General features: G+C 42.6%; 1 protein-coding gene across 4 annotated transcripts in view; it reads left to right on the top strand.

Annotated features, from left to right (window-relative positions):
* Positions 1–17,669: 17,669 nt before the first annotated feature.
* Positions 17,670–22,122, top strand: part of FANCG (FA complementation group G) — a 151,044-nt gene continuing 146,591 nt past the window's right edge. For 3 of the 4 annotated variants that reach the window (XM_053701003.1, XM_053701002.1, XM_053701000.1), the window contains exon 1: positions 17,670–17,792. The gene's annotated coding sequence lies outside the window, so the exon portion shown is untranslated. Of the gene's footprint in view, positions 17,793–17,815; positions 17,856–22,122 lie in introns of those variants that run through there. The other variant, XM_053701001.1, reaches the window with a different exon arrangement.

The raw sequence follows: 22,122 nt of genomic DNA, 5'->3' as shown, positions 1-22,122 counted from the left end.
AACTGTAAGTGCTCCTGCCCTAAACACATATCACCTGCCTCTGTATGCAGCACATGCTATAACTGTAAGGGCTCCAGCCCTAAACACATATCCCCTGCCTCTGTATGCAGCACATGCTGTAACTGTAAGTGTTCCAGCCCTAAACACATATCACCTGCCTCTGTATGCAGCACATGCTGTAACTGTAAGTGCTCCTGCCCTAAACACATATCACCTGCCTCTGTATGCAGCACATGCTGTAACTGTAAGTGCTCCAGCCCTAAACACATATCACCTGCCTCTGTATACAGCACATGCTGTAACTGTAAGTGCTCCAGCCCTAAACACATATCACGTGCCTCTGTATGCAACACATGCTGTAACTGTAAGTGCTCCAGCCCTAAACAAATATCACCGTCTCTGTATGCAGCACATGATGTATCTGTAAGTGCTCCAGCCCTAAACACATATCACCGTCTCTGTATGTAGCACATGCTGTAACTGTAAGTGCTCCAGCCCTAAACACATATCACCTGCCTCTGTATGCAGCACATGATGTAACTGTAAGTGCTCCAGCCCTAAACACATATCACGTGCCTCTGTATGCAGCACATGCTGTAACTGTAAGTGCTCCTGCCCTAAACACATATCACGTGCCTCTGTATGCAGCACATGCTATAACTGTAAGGGCTCCAGCCCTAAACACATATCACCTCCGTCTGTATGCAGCACATGATGTAACTGTAAGTGTTCCAGCCCTAAACACATATCACCTGCCTCTGTATGCAGCACATGCTGTAACTGTAAGTGCTCCAGCCCTAAACACAAATCACCTGTCTCTGTATGCAGCACATGCTGTAACTGTAAGTGATCCAGCCCTAAACACATATCACCTGCCTCTGTATGCAACACATGCTGTAACTGTAAGTGCTCCTGTCCTAAACACATATCACCTGCCTCTGTATATCAGCAAATGCTGTAAGTGTAAGTGCTCCTGCCCTAAACACATATCACCTGCCTCTGTATATCAGCAAATGCTGTAAGTGTAAGTGCTCCTGCCCTAAACACATATCACCTGCCTCTGTATGCAGCACATGCTGTAACTGTAAGTGCTCCTGCCCTAAACACATATCACCTGCCTCTGTATGCAGCACATGATGTAACTGTAAGTGCTCCAGCCCTAAACACATATCCCCTGCCTCTGTATGCAGCACATGCTGTAACTGTAAGTGCTCCAGCCCTAAACACATATCACCTGCCTCTGTATGCAGCACATGCTGTAACTGTAAGTGCTCCAGCCCTAAACACATATCACCTGCCTCTGTATGCAACACATGCTGTAACTGTAAGTGCTCTAGCCCTAAACACATATCACCTGCCTCTGTATGCAGCACATGATGTAACTGTAAGTGCTCCAGCCCTAAACACATATCACCTGCCTCTGTATGCAACACATGCTGTAACTGTAAGTGCTCAAGCCCTAAACACATATCACCTGCCTCTGTATGCAGCACATGCTGTAACTGTAAGTGCTCCTGCCCTAAACACATATCACCTGCCTCTGTATGCAGCACATGTTGTAACTGTAAGTGCTCCAGTCCTAAACACATAGCACCTGCCTCTGTATGCAGCACATGCTGTAACTGTAAGTGCTCCAGCCCTAAACACATAGCACCTGCCTCTGTATGCAGCACATGCTGTAACTGTAAGTGCCCCAGCCCTAAACACATATCACCTGCCTCTGTATGCAGCACATGATGTAACTGTAAGTGCTCCTGCCCTAAACACATATCACCTGCCTCTGTATGCAGCACATGCTGTAACTGTAAGTGCTCCTGCCCTAAACACATATCACCTGCCTCTGTATGCAGCACATGCTGTAACTGTAAGTGTTCGATCCCTAAACACATATCACCTGCCTCTGTATGTAGCACATGCTGTAACTGTAAGTGCTCCTGACCTAAACACATATCACCTGCCTCTGTATGCAGCACATGCTGTAACTGTAAGTGTTCGATCCCTAAACACATATCACCTGCCTCTGTATGCAGCACATGCTGTAACTGTAAGTGTTCGATCCCTAAACACATATCACCTGCCTCTGTATGCAGCACATGATGTAACTGTAAGTGCTCCAGCATTTTTTGTGTGTGTCTAAATACTGTTCTTTCATTTGCACGAGTAAATTTGCCTTTAACCTTAGTCTTTTTCAATAGATGCTACCTATAAATCTTTTCAACACAGAATATTATGGGAACAAAGTAAATTTGATAATAGAAGTAATTTGGAAACATTTTTAAAAATTGTATATTCTGTTTGAACCAAAAAATAAATTCCCTAAATATGTTTAACCCCAGCAAAGGTCTTAAAGTAACATTTTCTTTGTTCCACCTGGAAACTGTTTCAAAATGTATTACATAGAGTTCTTTATTTTTCTGCATTTGATGTTCCTGTACTGTTTTTTTGTTTGTTGAGTAGTACGGTCCCATTCATTACCCCCACCCATTCCTCAAAAAAAAAAAATTTCTTAGGTCAGCAGCTAAATCAAACAACTCAAATTAACCTAATGACATTTAAAGGTTTTTATTTTTTATTTTACATTTTATAATGTATTTCAATTTTTTCTAATAGCAGCCTAACTTTAAAGGGACACTAAACCCAAAACTTTCTTTCATGATTCAGGCAGAGAATACAATTTTAAACAACATTCCAATTTACTTCTATTATCCAATTTACTTAATGTTTTAGATATCCTTTATTGAAAAATAGCAATGCACATGGTGAGCCAATTATACGAGGCATCTATGTGGAGCCACCAATCAGCAGCTACTGAGCATATCTAGATATTCTTTTTCAGCAAAGAATATCAAGAGAATGAAGCAAATTAGATAATAGAAGTAAATTAGAAAGTTGTTTAAAATTACATGCTCTTTCTAAATCATGAAAGAACAAAATTTGGGTTTCATGTCCCCTTAAGATCAAAACAAATACAACCTGCATTAAAATATATATATATATATATATATATATATATATATATATATATATTATTTTTAATTTTATTTTTTTATTGAAGTAAAGGATAAAACAGTACAAGGTAACCACTTACATAGGCCCTCAACCCGTTAGGGCGGATTGTTGTAATATACAATACTGTTCATATACTGAGCATTACAACAATATTAGAGAACTTACAATACGATAGTTCTTTGTTACCTCTAGTTAAGAGCCAGAGGTGATTCTAGTAATGTAATGCTACCTATGTGGTTAATAGAAACATAAGACTGACCTCAGATTTTCAAGTTTATAACATATAGGGCCACTTTTGAGCCCTTGTAACTATAATTGCACATATATTAAGGGAGGATTTATCAATAGCTTCTATGGTTAAGCACACATATATGGATTGTAGGAACTTAAAGGGACACTGTACCCAAATTTTTTCTTTTGTGATTCAGATAGAGCATGACATTTTAAGCAACTTTCTAATTTAATCCTATTATCAAATTTTCTTCATTTTCTTGGTATCTTTATTTGAAATGCAAGAATGTAAGTTTAGATGCCGGCCCATTTTTGGTGAACAACCTGGGTTGTCCTTGCTGATTGGTGGATAAATTCATCCACCAATAAAAAAGTGCTGTCCAGAGTATTGAAATAAACAAAAAACTTAAATGCCTTCTTTTTCAAATAAAGATAGCAAGGGAACAAAGAACAATTGCTAATAGGAGTAAATTAGAAAGTTGCTTAAAATTGCATGCTCTATCTGAATCACAAAAGAAAAAAATTGGGTTCAGTGTCCCTTTAAACATGGGATCTGTGTCCCTTAGCTTAGCAGGCAAACCATGTGGGGGGGGGGGGGGGGAGCCTGCGATACTAAAGAAGGCTTGTAACTCAAATATAATTCCATGTCTTAAAGGGAGGTGTATCCAACATTGTAGGGTCAACAGATACATAAAAATGTACTGGGCTTAGCTGCAACATCACTACGAGACCTATGAGGGGGAACCCCTACCACACTAGGGGCGCGATCCGATATACGGTGTAGTTTTCGGCACATGCAAGGGAACCCGTGCCGCCCGTAGTTTCACCTCGCACATCGGGGTATCCAATATACCCCGCCGGCAGTTTCTAAAGTGCCGTAAGTCGGACAAACTAGCGATGTCCAAAAATGAGCGTAACTAAAAAAACGAACTAAAGTATAAAATCTCCCGTAACTGTCTAACACGCCTCCCAAAAATAGCCCGACACGTTTACCCCTATATCCGCAATCCCCCCTCTCACTCCTAATAATAAATGTATTAACCCCTAGACCAACAACCCCCCACAACGTAATAAGCCTAATTGATAACCCCTAAACTGCCATAGCCCACACCGCAATAAACCTATCCTAGTATTAACCACTAAACCGCCGTTCCCGGAGCCCACCGTCACCTACATTATATGTATTGACCACTAAACCGCCGCGCCCGGAGCCCACCGCCACCTACATTATATGTATTAACCCCTAAACCGCCGCTCCCGGACCCCGCCGCTACTAAATAAAGTGTTTAACCCCTAAACCGCCGCTCCTGGACCCCGCCGCCACCTACATTACATTTATTAACCCCTAATCTGACCCCCCTACACCGCCGCCACCTATATTAAATATATTAACCCCTAATCTGATCCCCCTACACCGCCGCCACCTACATTAAATGTATTAACCCCTAATCTGATCCCCCTACACCGCCACCACCTACATTAAATATATTAACCCCTAATCTGAACCCCCTACACCGCCGCCACCTATATTAAATATATTAACCCCTAATCTGATCCCCCTACACCGCCGCCACTTACATTAAATATATTAACCCCTAATCTGATCTCCCTACACCGCCGCCACCTACATTAAATATATTACCCCCTAAACCTAAGTCTACCCCTAACACCCCCTAACTTAATTATTATTTAAATAAATCTAAATAATATTAATATTATTAACTAAATAATTCCTATTTAAAACTAAATACTTACCTATAAAATAAACCCTAAGATAGCTACAATATAATTAATAATTACATTGTAGCTATTTTAGGATTTATATTTATTTTACAGGCAACTTTGTATTTATTTTAACTAGGTACAATAGCTATTAAATAGTTAATAAAATTACCTGTAAAATAAATCCTAACCTAAGTTACAAATACACCTAACACTACACTATCAATAAATTAATTAAATAAATAAACTACAATTATCTAATATAAAATACAGTTAAATAAACTAAACTATATTACATACTATATTGGATAATGCTTGTCTTATCTCAAGATTGGGGGGGGGTATTGTATTGCTTTTTTTTACAGGTAAAAGAGTTGGTTACTTTGGGGCAATGCCCCGCAAAAGGCCCTATTTGTAATTTAGTTTAGGGTAGGGAAATTTTATTATTTTGGGGGGCTTTTTTATTTTATTAGGGGGCTTAGATTAGGTATAATTAGATTAAACTTCTTGTAATATTTTTTTATTTTTTGTAATTTAGTGTTTGTTTGTTTTTGTAATATAGTTTATTTTATTTAATTGTATTCTATATTAGATAATTGTAGTTAATTTAGTTAATTCATTTAATTATAGTGTAGTGTTAGGTGTATTTGTAACTTAGGTTAGGATTTATTTTACAGATAATTTTGTAATTATTTTAACTAGGTAGCTATTAAATAGTTATTAACTATTTAAAAGCTATTCTACCTAGTTAAAATAAATACAAAGTTACCTGTAAAATAAATATAAATCCTAAAATAGCTACAATGTAATTATTAATTATATTGTAGCTATTTTAGGGTTTATTTTACAGGTAAGTATTTAGTTTTAAATATGAATTATTTAGTTAATAATATTAATATTATTTAGATTTATTTAAATAATAATTAAGTTAGGGGGTGTTAGGGTTAGACTTAGGTTTAGGGGGTAATATATTTAATGTAGGTGGCGGCGGTGTAGGGGGATCAGATTAGGGGTTAATAAATTTAATGTAGGTGGCGGCGGTGTAGGGGGATCAGATTAGGGGTTAATAAATTTAATTTTGGTGGTGGCGGTGTAGGGGGATCAGATTAGGGGTTAATAAATTTAATGTAAGTGGCGGCGGTGTAGGGGGATCAGATTAGGGGTTAATACATTTAATGTAGGTGGCGGCGGTGTAGGGGGATCAGATTAGGGGTTAATACATTTAATGTAGGTGGCGGCGGTGTAGGGGGATCAGATTAGGGGTTAATACATTTAATATAGGTGGCGGCGGTATAGGGGGATCAGATTTGGGGGTAATACATTTAATGTAGGTGGCGGCGGGGTCCGGGAGCGGCGGTTTAGGGTTTTTATTTAGTGGCGGCGGAGTCCGGGAGCTGCGGTTTAGGGGTTAAACACTATTAGCGATTGTGGTGCGGGATTGCGGTTGACAAGTAGATAGACATGCGTTAGGTTTTTTTTTGTAGGCATTTTAGGGAGTTACGGTGCTCCCATACTTAGAGCAAGGCCTGCTACGGGTGCATTTTATGGCAAGGTGAAAATGGAGTAAGTTTTCTACATTTTCGCCACGTAAGGCCTTGCGCTGGATATTGGATACCAAATTGCGCGGTTTTATATGTTAGCCTATGGGAGTAAAATTTGCGGGCGACGGGTGAAATATATGGGCGTAAGTTGTATGCTACCCCGTATATGTGATACCAAACCAGCGCAAAATCTGGCGTCGCCGGCTTTTGCGGGTGACGCTGCATATCGGATCGGGCCCATGAATCGGGAATAATGTTCAAAATATATAGCATTTGGGTCTACAAATTAAGGGGAAACAATGGGTCAAATACCTAGGTATCATGAGGTAGTGTAAAACATTCTAATGCAGAGTAATTTCCCAGATCGGCTGAGTAAGTATCTGACGGGGATAAAAACTAACCGACCCCTGCTCGTCTTTGGGCAGATTTTTAGAACCCTGAACATTTTGTTAGATGGGAAGAGAGAAATATGCGTCCAATTAAACTGTGCATGGGGCGGGAGTTACATTCTATCACTGGGAGGTGAGCATTTCCTTAAACTACAAGGATCATAGTAATAGCTTGTATGGGAATAATAGACGTTTAACTGCTAACCATGATATAAGTAGTAGTGATTCACTAACATGAAACAGTATACAACTAGTACAATGAAGCTGGATGAAAACATACAAATTAAACAATAGATCTCTTAGAGTCCTCCATAGCAGCTTTCTAAAGAAGAAACAAAACAAAACCGCAGAAATAACAGCGCCCACATTAACTATATAGTATTGGCATTCCTCTTCACAGCAGCTATCTTTTCCCTTATTCCCACGTAATATTTTTATCCCATGATAAGAATGTCTCTTCTAAGGGTTCAAGGAGCCTAGTGTAAGTAGGTAGCCGATGAAACAGACACAAATAAAGTAAATTATTAGGCAGTCTAATTGGATAATGCTTGTCTTATCTTAAGATAGGGGATCCTATGTAATTGTATGTCAGGTACTATGACTATTGTGCAACCTATCTGCGTGGCACAGTGAATTATAGTACCGCAAAGACAATATTTTCACTGTGCAATAATATACATTAAATATTCAGTATTGTGGATAGCTATAACAAATCTGTGCAAGGTAGAATAATCACAAGGCAATAGATATTTTACTATCCTCCTACAGTAATCAGCACAAGTTTTCGCTCTGCGTCACATAATGGTGGCCGCCTGCCACTTAATGTAGCTGTAAGCCACCATATAAAGGGGTGAATGAGTGGTGGCACTGGGCAAGTGGGCACAGTATACGCTGTGAGCCTGACGCAAAAAAGCAGACTGATGTTTCAAAGTGCAAAAAGTTTTTTGTTTTTAAATTTACACTACTGTTACACCAGATATGAATGGTGGCACTGGGCAAGTGGGCACAGTATAAGCTGTGAGCCTGACACAAAAAAAGCAGACTGATGTTTCACAGTCCAAAAAGTTTTTTTTGTTTTTAAATGTACACTTACACTACTATTAAACAAGATGAGTGGTGGCACTGGGCAAGTGGGCACAGTATACGCTGTGAGCCTGGCACACACGCTGGCAGGCAGGCAACTGCAATTAGATTACACAAGCAGGCTGATGTTTCACAGTCAAAATTTTTTTTTTTTTAAATTTACACTACTGTTACACCAGATATGAGTGGGGCTTCTGGGCAAGTCGGCACAGTATACGCTGTGAGCCTGGCACACACGCTGGCAGGCAGGCAACTGCAATTAGATTACACTAGCAGACTGATGTTTCACAGTCAAAAAAGTTTTTTTTTTTAAATTTACACTACTGTTATAGCAGATATGAGTGGTGGCACTGGGCAAGTGGGCCTGGCACACACGCTGGCAGACAGGCAGGCAACTGCAATTAGATTACACTAGCAGACTGATGTTTCACAGTCAAAAAAGTTTTTTTTTTTTAAATTTACACTACTGTTACACCAGATATGAGTGGTGGCACTGGGCAAGTGGGCCTGGCACACACGCTGGCAGGCAGGCAACTGCAATTAGATTACACAAGCAGACTGATGTTTCACAGTCACATTTTTTTAAATTTACACTACTGTTACACCAGATATGAGTGGTGGCACTGGGCAAGTGGCTTGGCAGGCAGGCAGGCAGGCAGGCAGGCAACTGCAATTAGATTACACAGGAAAAAAAAACAAAAAAATAAAAAATGTTCTAGCCCTAAAAAGGGCTTTTTGGGGTGCTGTCCTTACAGCAGAGATCAGATGAGTCCTTCAGGACTGTAGTGGACACTGAATACACTAGCCTAGCTATCAATTTCTCTATTAAATCACCAGCAGCTACACTGTCCCTCCTCTCACTAACAATGCAGCTTCCGAATGAATCTAAAATGGCTGCTGTCCAGGACCTGGGAGGGTCTGATAGGGAGGATCTGCTGCTGATTGGCTGGAATGTGTCTGCAGACTGTGAGATACATTGTCAAAGTTTACTCAATGATGACGAATAGGGGGCGGATCGAACATTGCATATGTTCGCCTGCCGCGGCAAACGCGAACATGCTATGTTCGCTGGGAACTATTCGCCGGAGAACTATTCTCAACATCACTACCCTTTAAAACTACATGCCCTACCATCCTGACCACTGACAGCAGGGCAGGCAATTATACTATCACAGTAAGGGAACACTCTAAAAGTCAATAACATGATAAAGTACATTATCTCCACAGGTAGGTAGTGGATAGGTGTATTAGTAGCAGCTAAATAGTCTCATAGAACCAAATCTTCTAAGCTGAAGCAATTTTATATTAATATAATGAGTTATACTAGGGGCATTGCTAAGTACTTTACGCAAAACAAGACAGTATATCAGAGAACAGTGGGGTACATTATAAACTAAATAGTTAAATTACAACACTATAAGATATAATTTATACCGTAACTAAACAAGTAGGCAAAATATTCAAGCCAAAGTCAGAGCAAAATACCATAGAGTCACATGGGATTATTATTATCGGTTATTTGTAGAGCGCCAACAGATTCCGCAGCGCTATAAACAAAGGGGGAGTACAACAAAACAATTATAGGGTAGAGGGCCCTGCCAATAGTTGCACTGTTGTAGTCAGCTCTTAAGAAGGTGATCTACTAACAGCTGGACTATTAGGCTTACATGCTAAGAGGGTTCAGGGGATTGCAGTGGAGGAGAGGAACTGGTATTAGGAAAGGTTAGCATAGGTTGTATGCGTCCCTGAACAGTAGAGTCTTTAGGGAGCACTTGAAGCTTTTAAAACTAGAAGAGAGTCTTGTGGAGCGAGGCAGAGAGTTCCATAAGATGGGAGCCAGTCTGGAGAAGTCCTGTAAACGGGAGTGCGATGAGGTGACAAGAGAGGAGGAGAGTAGGAGGTCATGAGCAGAGCGAAGGGGACGGGAGGGAGAGTATCTGGAGACAAGGTCGGAGATGTAGGGGGGAGCAGTGCAGTTGAGGGCTTTGTATGTCAGAGTGAGAGTTTTGTGTTTGATCCTAGAGGCAAGAGGAAGCCAGTGAAGGGATTGGCAGAGAGGCACAGCAGATGAAGAGCGACGTGTAAGGAAGATGAGTCTGGCAGAGGCATTCATTATGGATTGTAAAGGAGCTAGGCGGCAGGTGGGGAGACCAGAGAGGGCAGAGTTGCAGTAATCAAGGCGGGAAAGAATGAGAGAGTGGATTAAAATCTTAGTTGTGTCTTGTGTAAGGACTGAATGTGAGGAGTGAAGGAAAGATCTGAGTTGAATGTGATCCCGAGACATAGGGCGTGTGGGGCAGGGGTAATGATGGAGTTGTCGACAGTTATAGAGATATTGGGGGTGGAGATTTTGGAAGAAGGGGGGAAAATGAGGAGCTCCGTTTTGGAGAGATTTAGCTTGAGGTAGTGAGAGGACATCCAGGAAGAGATGTGAGAAAGACAGTTAGTGACACGAGTTAGCAAGGAAGGAGATAGTTCTGGTGCAGAGAAGTAGATTTGAGTGTCATCGGCGTACAAATGATATTGGAAACCGTGGGACTTAATTAGGGAACCTAGTGATGATGTGTAGATTGAGAAGAGAAGGGGACCGAGGACAGAGCCTTGTGGTACTCCGACAGAAAGTGGTGACGGGGCGGAGGAGGCCCCAGCGAAGGCTTCACTGAAGGTACGGTTTGACAGATAGGAAGAGAGCCACGAAAGGGCTGTGTCACAGATGCGGAAGGATTGGAGGGTTTGGAGCAGAAGAGGATGGTCGACAGTGTCAAAGGCTGCGGACAGATCAAGGAGGATAAGCAGAGAGAAGTGGCCTTTTGATTTAGCTGTAAGTAGGTTGTTGGTGACCTTAACAATAGCTGTCTCTGTGGAGTGATAGGGACGAAATCCAGATTGCAGCGGGTCAAGAAGGGAGTTTAACATAAGGAAATGGGATAGGCGTGCATATACTAGTTTTTCAAGAAGCTTAGAAGCAAGAGGGAGGAGGGAAATTGGGCGGTAGCTGGATGGGGAGGTAGGATCAAGGGAAGGTTTTTTGAGGATAGGTGTGACCAGCGCATGTTTCATTGATGAGGGAAATGTACCAGTGCTGATGGAGAGGTTGAAAGTGTGTGTTAGTATAGGGGTAAGGGTAGAAGAGAGAGAGGGGAGCAGCTGTGAGGGGATAGGGTCAAGGAGACAGGTAGTGAGGTGAGAGCGTAGTATAAGTGCTGAAACTTCGTCCTCAGTAACAGGGGAGAATGAACTAAGTTTCAGGTTATGAGGGTTGTGGGTGAGTGGGAGTATTTGAGGGGGGGAGAGAATGGAATTGTGTTGAGAGCTGATTTCATGTCTGATGGAGTCAATTTTGTTAATGAAGTGACTGGCAAAGTCGTGGGCTGACAGAGAAGTTGTATTAGGAAGTGGGGGAGGGCGGAGGAGAGTATTGAAAGTGGAGAACAGACGTTTTGGGTTTGAAGAAAGATTAGAGATAAGAGTAGAGAAGTAATGTTGCTTGTGGAGATTAAGGGCAGAGTAGTAGGAGTTCAAGATGAATTTGTAATGGAGAAAATAAGCTGAACTCCATGATTTTCTCCAATGCCGTTCAGCAGTACGGGAACATCTGTGTAGGTACTGTGTCAGAGGAGTATGTCAGGGCTGGGGATGAGTGTGTGATTTCCTAACAGTGGTAAGGGGGGCGAGATTGTCAAGGATGGATATAAGGGTGGAATTATAGTGGCAGATAGATTGTTCAGGGCAGGAAAAGGTGGAGAAGGATGAGAGGAGCGGTTGAAGGGAATTAGCAAGTTGTTGCTGATCTAAAGGCCTAATGCTTCTGTGAAGTTTGGTTTGAGGAGTAGAAGGTGGGGGAGTTGTAGGAAGGGATGATATGTTGCAGGTAAGGAGATGGTGGTCAGAAAGAGGAAAAGGGGAGTTTGAGAAGTTTGAGAGAGTGCATCGATAGCTAAAGATCAGGTCAAGGGAGTGACCGTCTTTGTGAGTGGGAGAATCAGTCCATTGTGACAGACCGAAAGAGGAAGTGAGTTGCAGAAGTTGTTTAGCAGATGAGGCAGTGGGATTGTTAAGGGGGATGTTGAAGTCGCCAAGAATGAGAGCAGGGGTGTCTGAGGAAAGGAAGTAGGGTAGCCAGGCAGACAAGTGATCTAGAAATTGAGTTGTGGAGCCAGGATTCCATTGACTCCACCATATCTCCCCCACCTATTAGACCTAGGTCTGGATTCCTTTGTGTAGGTATAACATAATATGTAATAAAAAATGAGCAGAGTACAAGTTGTAACTATAGAACTCCTTAAGAAAAAGATGGTATATAACAAGCTTAGGTAATACTATATGACATTACACATCCATAGATCTTCATTATCAAAAGTACTATCACTCCTATAAGTAAAACTAAGTATTAAACAGCTACCTGTGATAGCGCTAGGCGAAAGGATAGGGAATTATAGTACATGTAGAGCAATTGTCTACTAAATGGCATAACATTTAACAACTCATTCCGATGTAGCAGACTAAGTCCTCAGTATGTACACCCATCTCATTGGTATTCTAGCCTACACCCGCTTTTGGGAGATACATAAGCCAGCTTGAAAGGTGCGAGAAAAAATGTCCCTCCTGCATTTCAGTCACAGCTCATATGCATTTTCACATACCGGTTCCTAGCAGCAAAAAACATTAGCGTCTCTGGCAGATGTACTCCCCCCATATCTTGAACTAGCTTACTGTAAGGGACTGTTCCATAGTGAATCACTTAAAATTCGAGTGGTTGAACCAGATATTTTCTCCGGGTAAATATCCCTATCCCTAGCTGGAAGTATCTCTTGGCTATAAGCTTTATCCACTGGAGTGATGTAGATTGCTTGGTCTGTTGCTCCACAAGAAGCAGTCTGAGTAGCGAGGCTCCCCGCATTACATAACATCGTTTCAGTGCCCAACCCAGGACGGCTTGCTGCTTCCATGGGGACTGATTCTGTAACTCTCCATATATCATGCAGAATAGGTGGCGGACACAGGGGTCCTAGAGCATCACCACTTTCATAGACAGTTATGGAGGTGCATGTAAAAGCCCCAAGTTCTATAGACACTACTCAAGTACGGGTTGGGGTGCCTTTTTGAGCGTGAGTTCAAACGCAGCTCGGCAAGTGTCTAGGAGATTACATATTTCCTCGATGATTCTGCATGCTTCTGATTCCATATTATGATTCCACAGTGATTGTCGTTATTGGAGTAAAGCAGCAGTTAGCCAAATTCGCTCACACTCTGATTCTGATGGCCGCTCCTGCCCTGAGATTTCTAATCAGCAAAATAAGCTCCAGAACAGTGAAATGCCGTCCACTGAGTATCCCTCTCCTTAAGGTTAAATGAATAGGTCACTAGAGCCTGTAGGATTGTAATATTAGTAAAGTATAGGAGCCTGAACGGTTGCCAAACTTGTTATTTATATATAATATAGCCAGAGCTGCCGTGATGTGCGATCGTTCAGCTCCAGAGTTAGCTCCGCCCTTAAAATATTTTTTTTTAACCATATTAACTTATGATAAAAGTACATAACAATTCTTCTTCTTGATATAAAAGTCTTCCAACATGCGTCTTCATAATTTTAATGCGATCCTTGAGCTTGTTTCATGGAACTGAGTTTTTTCAAATCAGGTTCAAATGAAGATAGATATAATCTCAAATCAGGAGCTGCATCAAGCTTACTGTGATATTTATTCTTAATATATGCATAAGATGAGAATGCTTTTTCGACAAGCTCTGTGCTACCTTGGCAATAATAAAGCACTTAGGATTTCTCCAGAAGAGTCTGGCAAAATTGCAGCATGGATTGCAGCATGATAGCAGCGGAAAGGAAGACAGAAAGTGGTGAAGATAATCCGGTAATTGCAGAGCCGTTACAGCGGAAGGGAGATCTAAAGTGAGGGTACAGATGATCTGAAAGAAGCAGAGTGTTTTGCAGCGGAAGGCAAATTGCAGGAAGAGAGCCCCGGGAGAGCGTGCGGACTCTCACCAGATGTGACTCCTGTGTTCTGTATCTCGACTCCTGTGTTCTGTATCTCGACTCCTGTGTTCTGTATCTCGACTCCTGTGTTCTGTATCTCGACTCCTGTGTTCTGTATCTCGACTCCTGTGTTCTGTATCTCGACTCCTGTGTTCTGTATCTCGGCTCCTGTGTTCTGTATCTCGACTCCTGTGTTCTGTATCTCGACTCCTGTGTTCTGTATCTCGACTCCTGTGTTCTGTATCTCGACTCCTGTGTTCTGTATCTCGACTCCTGTGTTCTGTATCTCGACTCCTGTGTTCTGTATCTCGACTCCTGTGTTCTGTATCTCGACTCCTGTGTTCTGTATCTCGACTCCTGTGTTCTGTATCTCGACTCCTGTGTTCTGTATCTCGACTCCTGTGTTCTGTATCTCGGCTCCTGTGTTCTGTATCTCGGCTCCTGTGTTCTGTATCTCGGCTCCTGTGTTCTGTATCTCGACTCCTGTGTTCTGTATCTCGACTCCTGTGTTCTGTATCTCGACTCCTGTGTTCTGTATCTCGATTCCTGTGTTCTGTATCTCGACTCCTGTGTTCTGTATCTCGACTCCTGTGTTCTGTATCTCGACTCCTGTGTTCTGTATCTCGACTCCTGTGTTCTGTATCTCGACTCCTGTGTTCTGTAGCGCTAGTGCAGGATGTTGCCCTAATGCCCGCCCCTCATTACTGCTCAAACATCCCGCGTTATAAAGTGTAGCGCGTGCATTTACACTGTGCCAGCAATCTACCTAGCTGCAGCGTGCAATCAGTAGCGCTAGGAGGACCCAAAGAAATACATTTTTTTTGGTTATGGCAGGCAGCACAGGCTCAAATTCCGCCATTACCAATAATATTTCCAAGTATCCCCCAACCGGTCCGCCGCATACCACAGGTTGGGAACCGCTAAGATAGAGCAGCAATTTTAAGCAACTTTCTAATTTACTCCTATTATCAAATGTTCTTCATTCTCTTTGGTATCTTTATTTAAAAAGCAAGAATGTAAGTTTAGAAGCTGGTCCATTTTTTGTGAACAACCTGGGTTGTTCTTGCTGATTGGTGGATAAATTCACCCACCAATACAAAAGTGCTGCCCAGTGTCTGAACCAAAAATTGTCTGGCTTCTTAGTTTAGATGCCTTCTTTTTCAAATAAAGATAGCAAGAGAATGAAGAAAAATTGATAATAGTAGGAAATTAGAAAGTTGCTTAAAATTGCTGTTCTATCTGAATCATGAAAGAAAAAATGTGGGTTCAGTGTCCCTTTACGTTGAAACTAATACTGTAGTATTGGTTTTGTACCCTTTACTAATCATTACTGGCTGTTCTTTACTTGTGGAGACGGGCAATCTTCTGCAAGCTTGACAAGGGCAGAAACATGTCCACTTAGATGAAAATAAAAAAATGTCCCTTTACCTTATCACAAAAGACTATATGCAATGGCTTCTTAAAGGGCCATTAAATACAATTTAATTAAATAAATAATAATTATTATATAGGAATTATATAAAGGACAATTGCAAAATGCCAATGTATTAAAGGGACAGTAAACATTCAGAATAATGTTATATAATTATAAATAAGTGATTAATCATTTATTAACCCCTTCGCTACTGAGAATTTCAGAGAGAAATACCGGAGATTTTTTTGCAATCACTCCATTTAACTGTTTAACGTCATTAGGACATTCCATGCCTTCTTAACAGCACAGGGCTTTAACACTGCTTGGACGGCACAGAACGTCCTACCTTTTTTGGCATCCTGCACCCTCCTGATGAGAAATTGGACTGGGGGTGTGCCTAGAACTGTCCCCCTGATCCGATCCTGGCCTTGAAATCACGTGATCACATCTAAGATTGCGTGAATTTGTTTTTCAAGCATTTTATTATTAAATCCCCCTGCTTACCACCATCTTAGGTACTGGCTGTCTGTCAGTGTGAATTTTTAGAACTTTTTTTATTATTTTCCCCCTGTGGTGTACAGACATCCCAACCTGCAAAAACTAATTTCAGGGAGGTGGCTTCACCAGCTACTGCGCAGTGTGCTGCGTGCCAACCCCCCCTTATATACTGGACACATGGCAACCCTAAATAAGATACAGACTTATCATTAAAGTAGCTTCCCACTAAACTCACATAAAAAAGTAGCTTTATTGCACAACCACATACAACAAACCTATTTTCCAGTGATCGTACGCTTGTTGAATGCTCAAATATTTTAGGATACAAAGTTTAATTACGTTCAGTAAATAAGGTAGTATTTGTGTTTTATTTCATTAAAATCAGTGGGGGCTTTTTGGTTACTGATGCATGCTTTGAGGGTTCCAAAGCGCCCCAGTTTGTGAAGTACTCAGTATAGTTGTTCCTGTACGATTTTCGGATTTTGTGTCTGGGAGCGTGTGTGATTTTGAGGGGCTATTTGTAATAATGTTTCTTACTCACAGTAGGGTCAGTTTGATAAGGACCTGACAGCAGGGGTGTCTATCTCCTCCCTTACAGGGGCACATTCTCTTTGCCCTCTTCTCAGTTTTCACTCAGTTTATGCTGCAGCCAATGTTGCCTGCTGCTGATTCTCCTTCTCCCCAAGTGCCTTATCGCCACCTCCAAACAGCAGGAGGGAGGGTGTGACAACGCCTTCCTGCTCGATGACATCACCGCAACTAGAGACATTCCTTAAAGGGACAGTCAACGCCAGAATTTTTGTTGTTTTAAAAGATAGATAATCCCTTAATTACCAAATCCCCATAACCAACACGGTTATAATCATACACGTTTTACCTCTGTAATTACCTTGTATCTAAGCCTCAGCAGACTGCCCCCTTATTTCAGTTCTTTTGACAGACTTGCACTTTAGCCAATAAGAGCTGTCTCCATGGTAAATTCACGAGCATGAGCTCAATAATATCTATATGAAACACGTGAACTAATGCCCTCTAGTGGTGAAAAACTATCAAAATGCATTTAGATTAGAGGTGGCCTTTAAGGTGTAAGAAATTAGCATATGATCCTCGTAGGTTTAGCTTTCAGCTAAGAACACCAAGAGAACAAAGCAAAATTGGTGATAAAAGTAAATTGGAATGTTGTTTAAAATTACACGCCCTATCTGAATCATGAAAGTTTATTTTGGACTTGATTGTCCATTTAAAGAAACACTGTTTCTGGGTTCGGGCAACGTTGAATCACGGTATTTGGAGTTTCAGGGAGATTATATTTCATTTGTGGGCATCAGGGAGATGCTATTAAAATGAGGGAGACTCCCTGAACTTCAGGGAGAGTTGGGATGTCTGGGTGTACGAATCCCCTGACTTTACTGTCCCTTTAAAGGCCCCTGTAAGTAATTATATTCCCACACAGGGAATCCTTAGTGTTAGTGTTCCCCTGGAGCAGGGAATTTTGGGTAACCATATGCAAATTAGCTCCTAGTTACATACCATACCATTAGAACATTTAGAAATAGAAAGCAACTGATACTATGAGTGCAGATACATTAACATTTTCGTATATTGCTATATTTAAAACAGTAGGTATAATGAAAAAAATGCCACTCACCAATTACAAAAAGTGTATTGCGTTTTAATTTGTATAAATCTAGTTTATAGGCAATATTGCCTTCCTCTGGGTGTACAAACATGGGTGCCGATCTTCATGCTAAATATAGGGAGGATATAAATAAGACGCGTCATAGCAGGGTGTACAAATATGGTCACCATAGTATCGCGTGATTTTGTCAATCGAGCTGCTGTAAAGTTTTCAAATATTCTAAAATGCTGGTTCGTGTCGAGTATCAACGCCCGAGCCTCGTGACGTCAGTCTAAAGGTAATATTATAGCGATCCGCAGGGGGCGCGCTGTGTAAGGGCAGGAGGAGCGGCTGCTCTGTGGTATGGTGACGTTATAATTTGCTCTAATAGTAACTGCATGGAGATAGTTTACAAAACCATCCGTGATAAATATATAAACGACTCGTTACCTCTAGCCCCGTGCACTGTATTACTGAATATAGAGTATCGGTAAATAATACCGCACCACTGTCACTCTCCTGTAACCCTTAGGCTTGCCAGGCCTCCAGTATTCAGCTACCTGCCTTGTAAAATACACCTCAATTACCATTATAGTGACAAAGCCACATGCTCTGATTCGGTGTAATGTGTCATTGTATCATTAGTGACTTAAAGCTGCTGATTGGATCCGCGTCAGTTTGCTCTTGGACCAGCAGTGCTCTGCGGTTCCCAATGTTTAAGCTAGGGGTGTGCATGCTTCGGTAGGATCTGAATGCAGACGAAGGTGGCCGCTCCTGACATTTGGATCTCTTCGTTGAATCAGAGCCAAATTTCTTCTTATTTCCAAATGTGTATTGTGTTTTACTTTTGTCATGAGATGCAGGACATATGCAGGACACAGCAATGATGGTACAACTCTATTTTATTACAGAGCATAGCAATACACATCCAAACAGGTTGATTGTCTTAAAACTAACTGCGACACAGACACCGGACCTAAGCCCCGCCCACCAGCTAGTGACATCACATCCTGCTATCATCACATCTTCCCCTTTTTCAAAGGCAAAGCATACATTCGCATATATTAAATAACAAGGTACACCAACAGGGTATACAACAACATTTTGTTTTAGAACATTATAAGAACAGATAGATTAGAAAACATGAACAAATAAATTACATCCTGACTTGGACATCGGGGTAGACTACCCTAGTCCACAGTGACCATGGGATTATTCTGCCCATACTTCCGGTCACTGTTCTAGCTAAAGTCAGTCCCTGTATCGGGCCGGAAGCCTCACCACTCTTCCGCTTGATGTAACTTTGCATGAACTGTCCTCTGATACAGAAGATGGTGAACAAGAGTCTGCTGGAGGCAAAGATATATCCCCGCTATGATCTTGCTGAGGGGAAGGCACCTCTCTTAGAACAGGAGATCCCACCGGCGGTGGTACTGAGGTATCCGGTTCCAGACTCTCAGGTACAGGCTGAAGATGTCTTCGGTTACGGCGTGTAACCGTCCCTCCCTCTGTAAGGACTGTGTAAGACCTTGGTTCTGGAGAGCGGCCCACTACCGTAGCAGGCGTCTTCCATTTCTTCTCATCATCCAGTTTAATTCTGACACTTTGGCCCGCTTTCAGTTCCTGTAAAGGCCTGACAGAATGTCTCCTGTCGTAGAAGAAACGATAACCCTTTTTGGCCTCTTCATCCCTCCTAAGGACTTCGTCCCGAGGAACAGGGCCAGGCGGCTTGAAGACACCCACTGAGGGTAAAGTGGTGCGAATCTGGCGTCCTAGCATCAGCTGTGCCGGGCTAAACCCGGTGGCTTGAATGGGCGTCGCCCTGTATGACAAGAGGGCTAGGTACGGTTCAGATTGCTTTAGAATGAATTTTGTTGTTTGAACTGCCCTTTCAGCCATTCCGTTGGCCTGCGGATAATGTGGACTTGACGTGGAATGTACAAAATCATATTCCCTGCTGAAAGCACTGAACTCTGTAGAAGCGAACTGCATGCCATTATCACTCACCAGCTCCATTGGAATGCCCCAGCGGGCGAACAAGCTCTTCAGGCGAATGATAACGGCCTGACTTGTGATATCATTCAGGGGTGCTATTTCCAAATACCTGGAATAGTAGTCGATAACAACAAGAAACTTTTTCCCGTGCAGTTCGCACAAATCAGCAGCTATTTTCTGCCACGGCCCCGCAGGCAGCGGAGTAGACATTAAGGGCTCCCTTCTCTGAGTAGGCCGGCGTTCCCGGCAAAAGGCACATTTAGACACATGATTTGCAATGTCAGAGCTGATCCCAGGCCACCACACAGCTGTAGCTGCTCTTTCTCTGCACTTTGTGATGCCTAAGTGCCCATCGTGTATCCTGTTCAACATCTCCTTCCTCATGCTGACAGGAATTACAATACGGTCTTGGAACAGCACCAACCCCTCCAGCTCCGTGAGCTGCGACCTCTCTGGCTGGTAAGCATTTAAAGACATCCAGGCTGCCCGGCTCTCGGGCCAGCCATCTCTTATGTACCTTATAACTTCTTGCAGATCTGTGTCCAAATATGTCTCTTTCTTTATCTCTTCCAGTTTCCTTGAAGAAATGGACTTAGAGGCCAGAACCGAATCAACATACACTCTTACATCCGACTCTGTGGAGGATTCTTCAGCAGCAGCCAGCGGGAGCCTGGACAGTGTATCTGCCACAACCAGCTGCTTCCCCGGCACATGCACTGCCTGAACATTGAACCTGAGCAGTCTCATTAAAAGTCTCTGGCATCTCAAGGGTGTTTTGTCGATGTCATAAGAATTGATAAGAGGGACTAGCGGTTTGTGGTCAGTTTCCAGACTAAATTTCTCCAAACCCACTAGATAACGCTGAAAGCGTTCACAGGCCCAAACTGCAGCCAGGCACTCTTTCTCAATTTGAGCGTATTTTGACTCCGCAGCCGTCAGTGTGCGGGAACAGTAGGCGATGGGCTGTAGTTTGTTGTCGTTCAGTTGCAGGAGTGCAGCCCCCAACCCATAACTGCTTGCATCAGCACTAACCACAGTCTTTTTTGAAGGGTCGTAGAACCCCAGCACTGGGGCAGACCCCAGCAGGGACTTAGCATGCAGGAACGCTTTTTCTTGTGAGGGTCCCCAGACCCAGGCAACATCTTTCTTAAGCAACTCTGTGATAGGGTGCAAAACTGTAGATAAATCTGGAAGAAACCTGCCCACGTAATTTACAAGGCCCAATATCTGTCTCAGCTCATGTACATCCGAAGGGCTTTTCATCTGTTCGATAGCCCGAATTTTCTCGGGGTCCGGCTTGATGCCATCCCCGTTGATGATATGCCCAAAGTAGCATAATTCAGTTTTCCTAAAATAACATTTTTCTTTATTCAGCTTCAGCCCAGACTCTTTGATAGCCTGCAGCACACAACTCAAACGCTGATCATGCTCCTCCACTGTAGACCCATACACTAGAATGTCGTCCATGACGACTGCTGTGCCCACGTGGCCACTCAGGAGAGAACTCATTTCCCTCTGAAAGATCTCAGGAGCGGAGGATATCCCAAAGGGAAGTCTGCAGAAACAGAACCGACCTACCGGAGTGATAAAGGTAGTCAGTTTGCGGCACTTTGGATCCAGGGGGATCTGCCAAAAGCCGCTAGAAGCGTCTAATGTGGAAAAGAACTTCGCCCCAGCCAACTTCGGGGCTATATCTTCCAGTGTCGGCAGCACAAATCTTTCCCTCTTCACTGCCTCATTCAACCTTTTCAGGTCCACACAGATGCGCACCTTTCCGTTTTTCTTTTCAACTGGAACAATGGGGGCACACCAATCAGTTGCTTCAACAACCTCTTCAATAACCCCCATAGACTTCATGCGCATGAGCTCTTTCTCCACTTGAGGCATGAGCGGGAACGGAATTCTACGAGGAGTAGAAATACTGTACGGGACTGCGTCACTTTTAAGTGCTATACGGACAGGTTTGCAGCTCAGTAGGCCCAACTCGCCAAACATATCTTCAGAGATCTCATTCACTCTGGCCACGAGGCCCAAGTCACAGGCTGCTTTTCTGCTCAATAAACTGTTAACACACTGACCTCGGATCACATGCACCCACATGGTGAACTTTTTTTGTTTGTACTCACAGCTGGCAAGAAATTTCCCCACACAATCAATGCGGCCACCAGGACTATGAACATTTGTAGTAACCTTCGCCAGCTGGGGCTGTCTAGGCAGTTTTATAAATTCAGCAAAAGACATTACAGTGATATCTGCTCCTGTGTCAATCTTAAAATCAACTTTGGCTCCCATTACAGTAAAAGTAACTTTCCAATCTTCCTCTGAGCTTGTCCGTTCCACAACAGACCCCACAAAAGACACTTCCTGACCCTCCTGGTCACTGTCCACCTGCATCTCCTTAATGTATTCAGTTTTACACACCACTTCAAAATGGCCTATTCTGTTACATTTTCTGCATCTTTTATCTCTGGCCGGGCATATAGCACTCTGATCATGAGCCCGGTAGCACCGTGTGCATCGGCCATGTTGCGCCCATCCACTTCTAGGCCTTTCCAATACTTTTGATCTACCGCTCACACTGTGCCTTTCACTAGTAATTTTTCTAGACTGTTGCACTTCATCCACAATACTCT

The sequence above is a fragment of the Bombina bombina genome, chromosome 2 (genome assembly GCF_027579735.1).
Source record: "Bombina bombina isolate aBomBom1 chromosome 2, aBomBom1.pri, whole genome shotgun sequence".
Lineage (NCBI taxonomy): Eukaryota > Metazoa > Chordata > Amphibia > Anura > Bombinatoridae > Bombina > Bombina bombina.
Note: the sequence above shows the minus strand (reverse complement) of the source record. Positions and strands in the feature narration are given on the sequence as shown.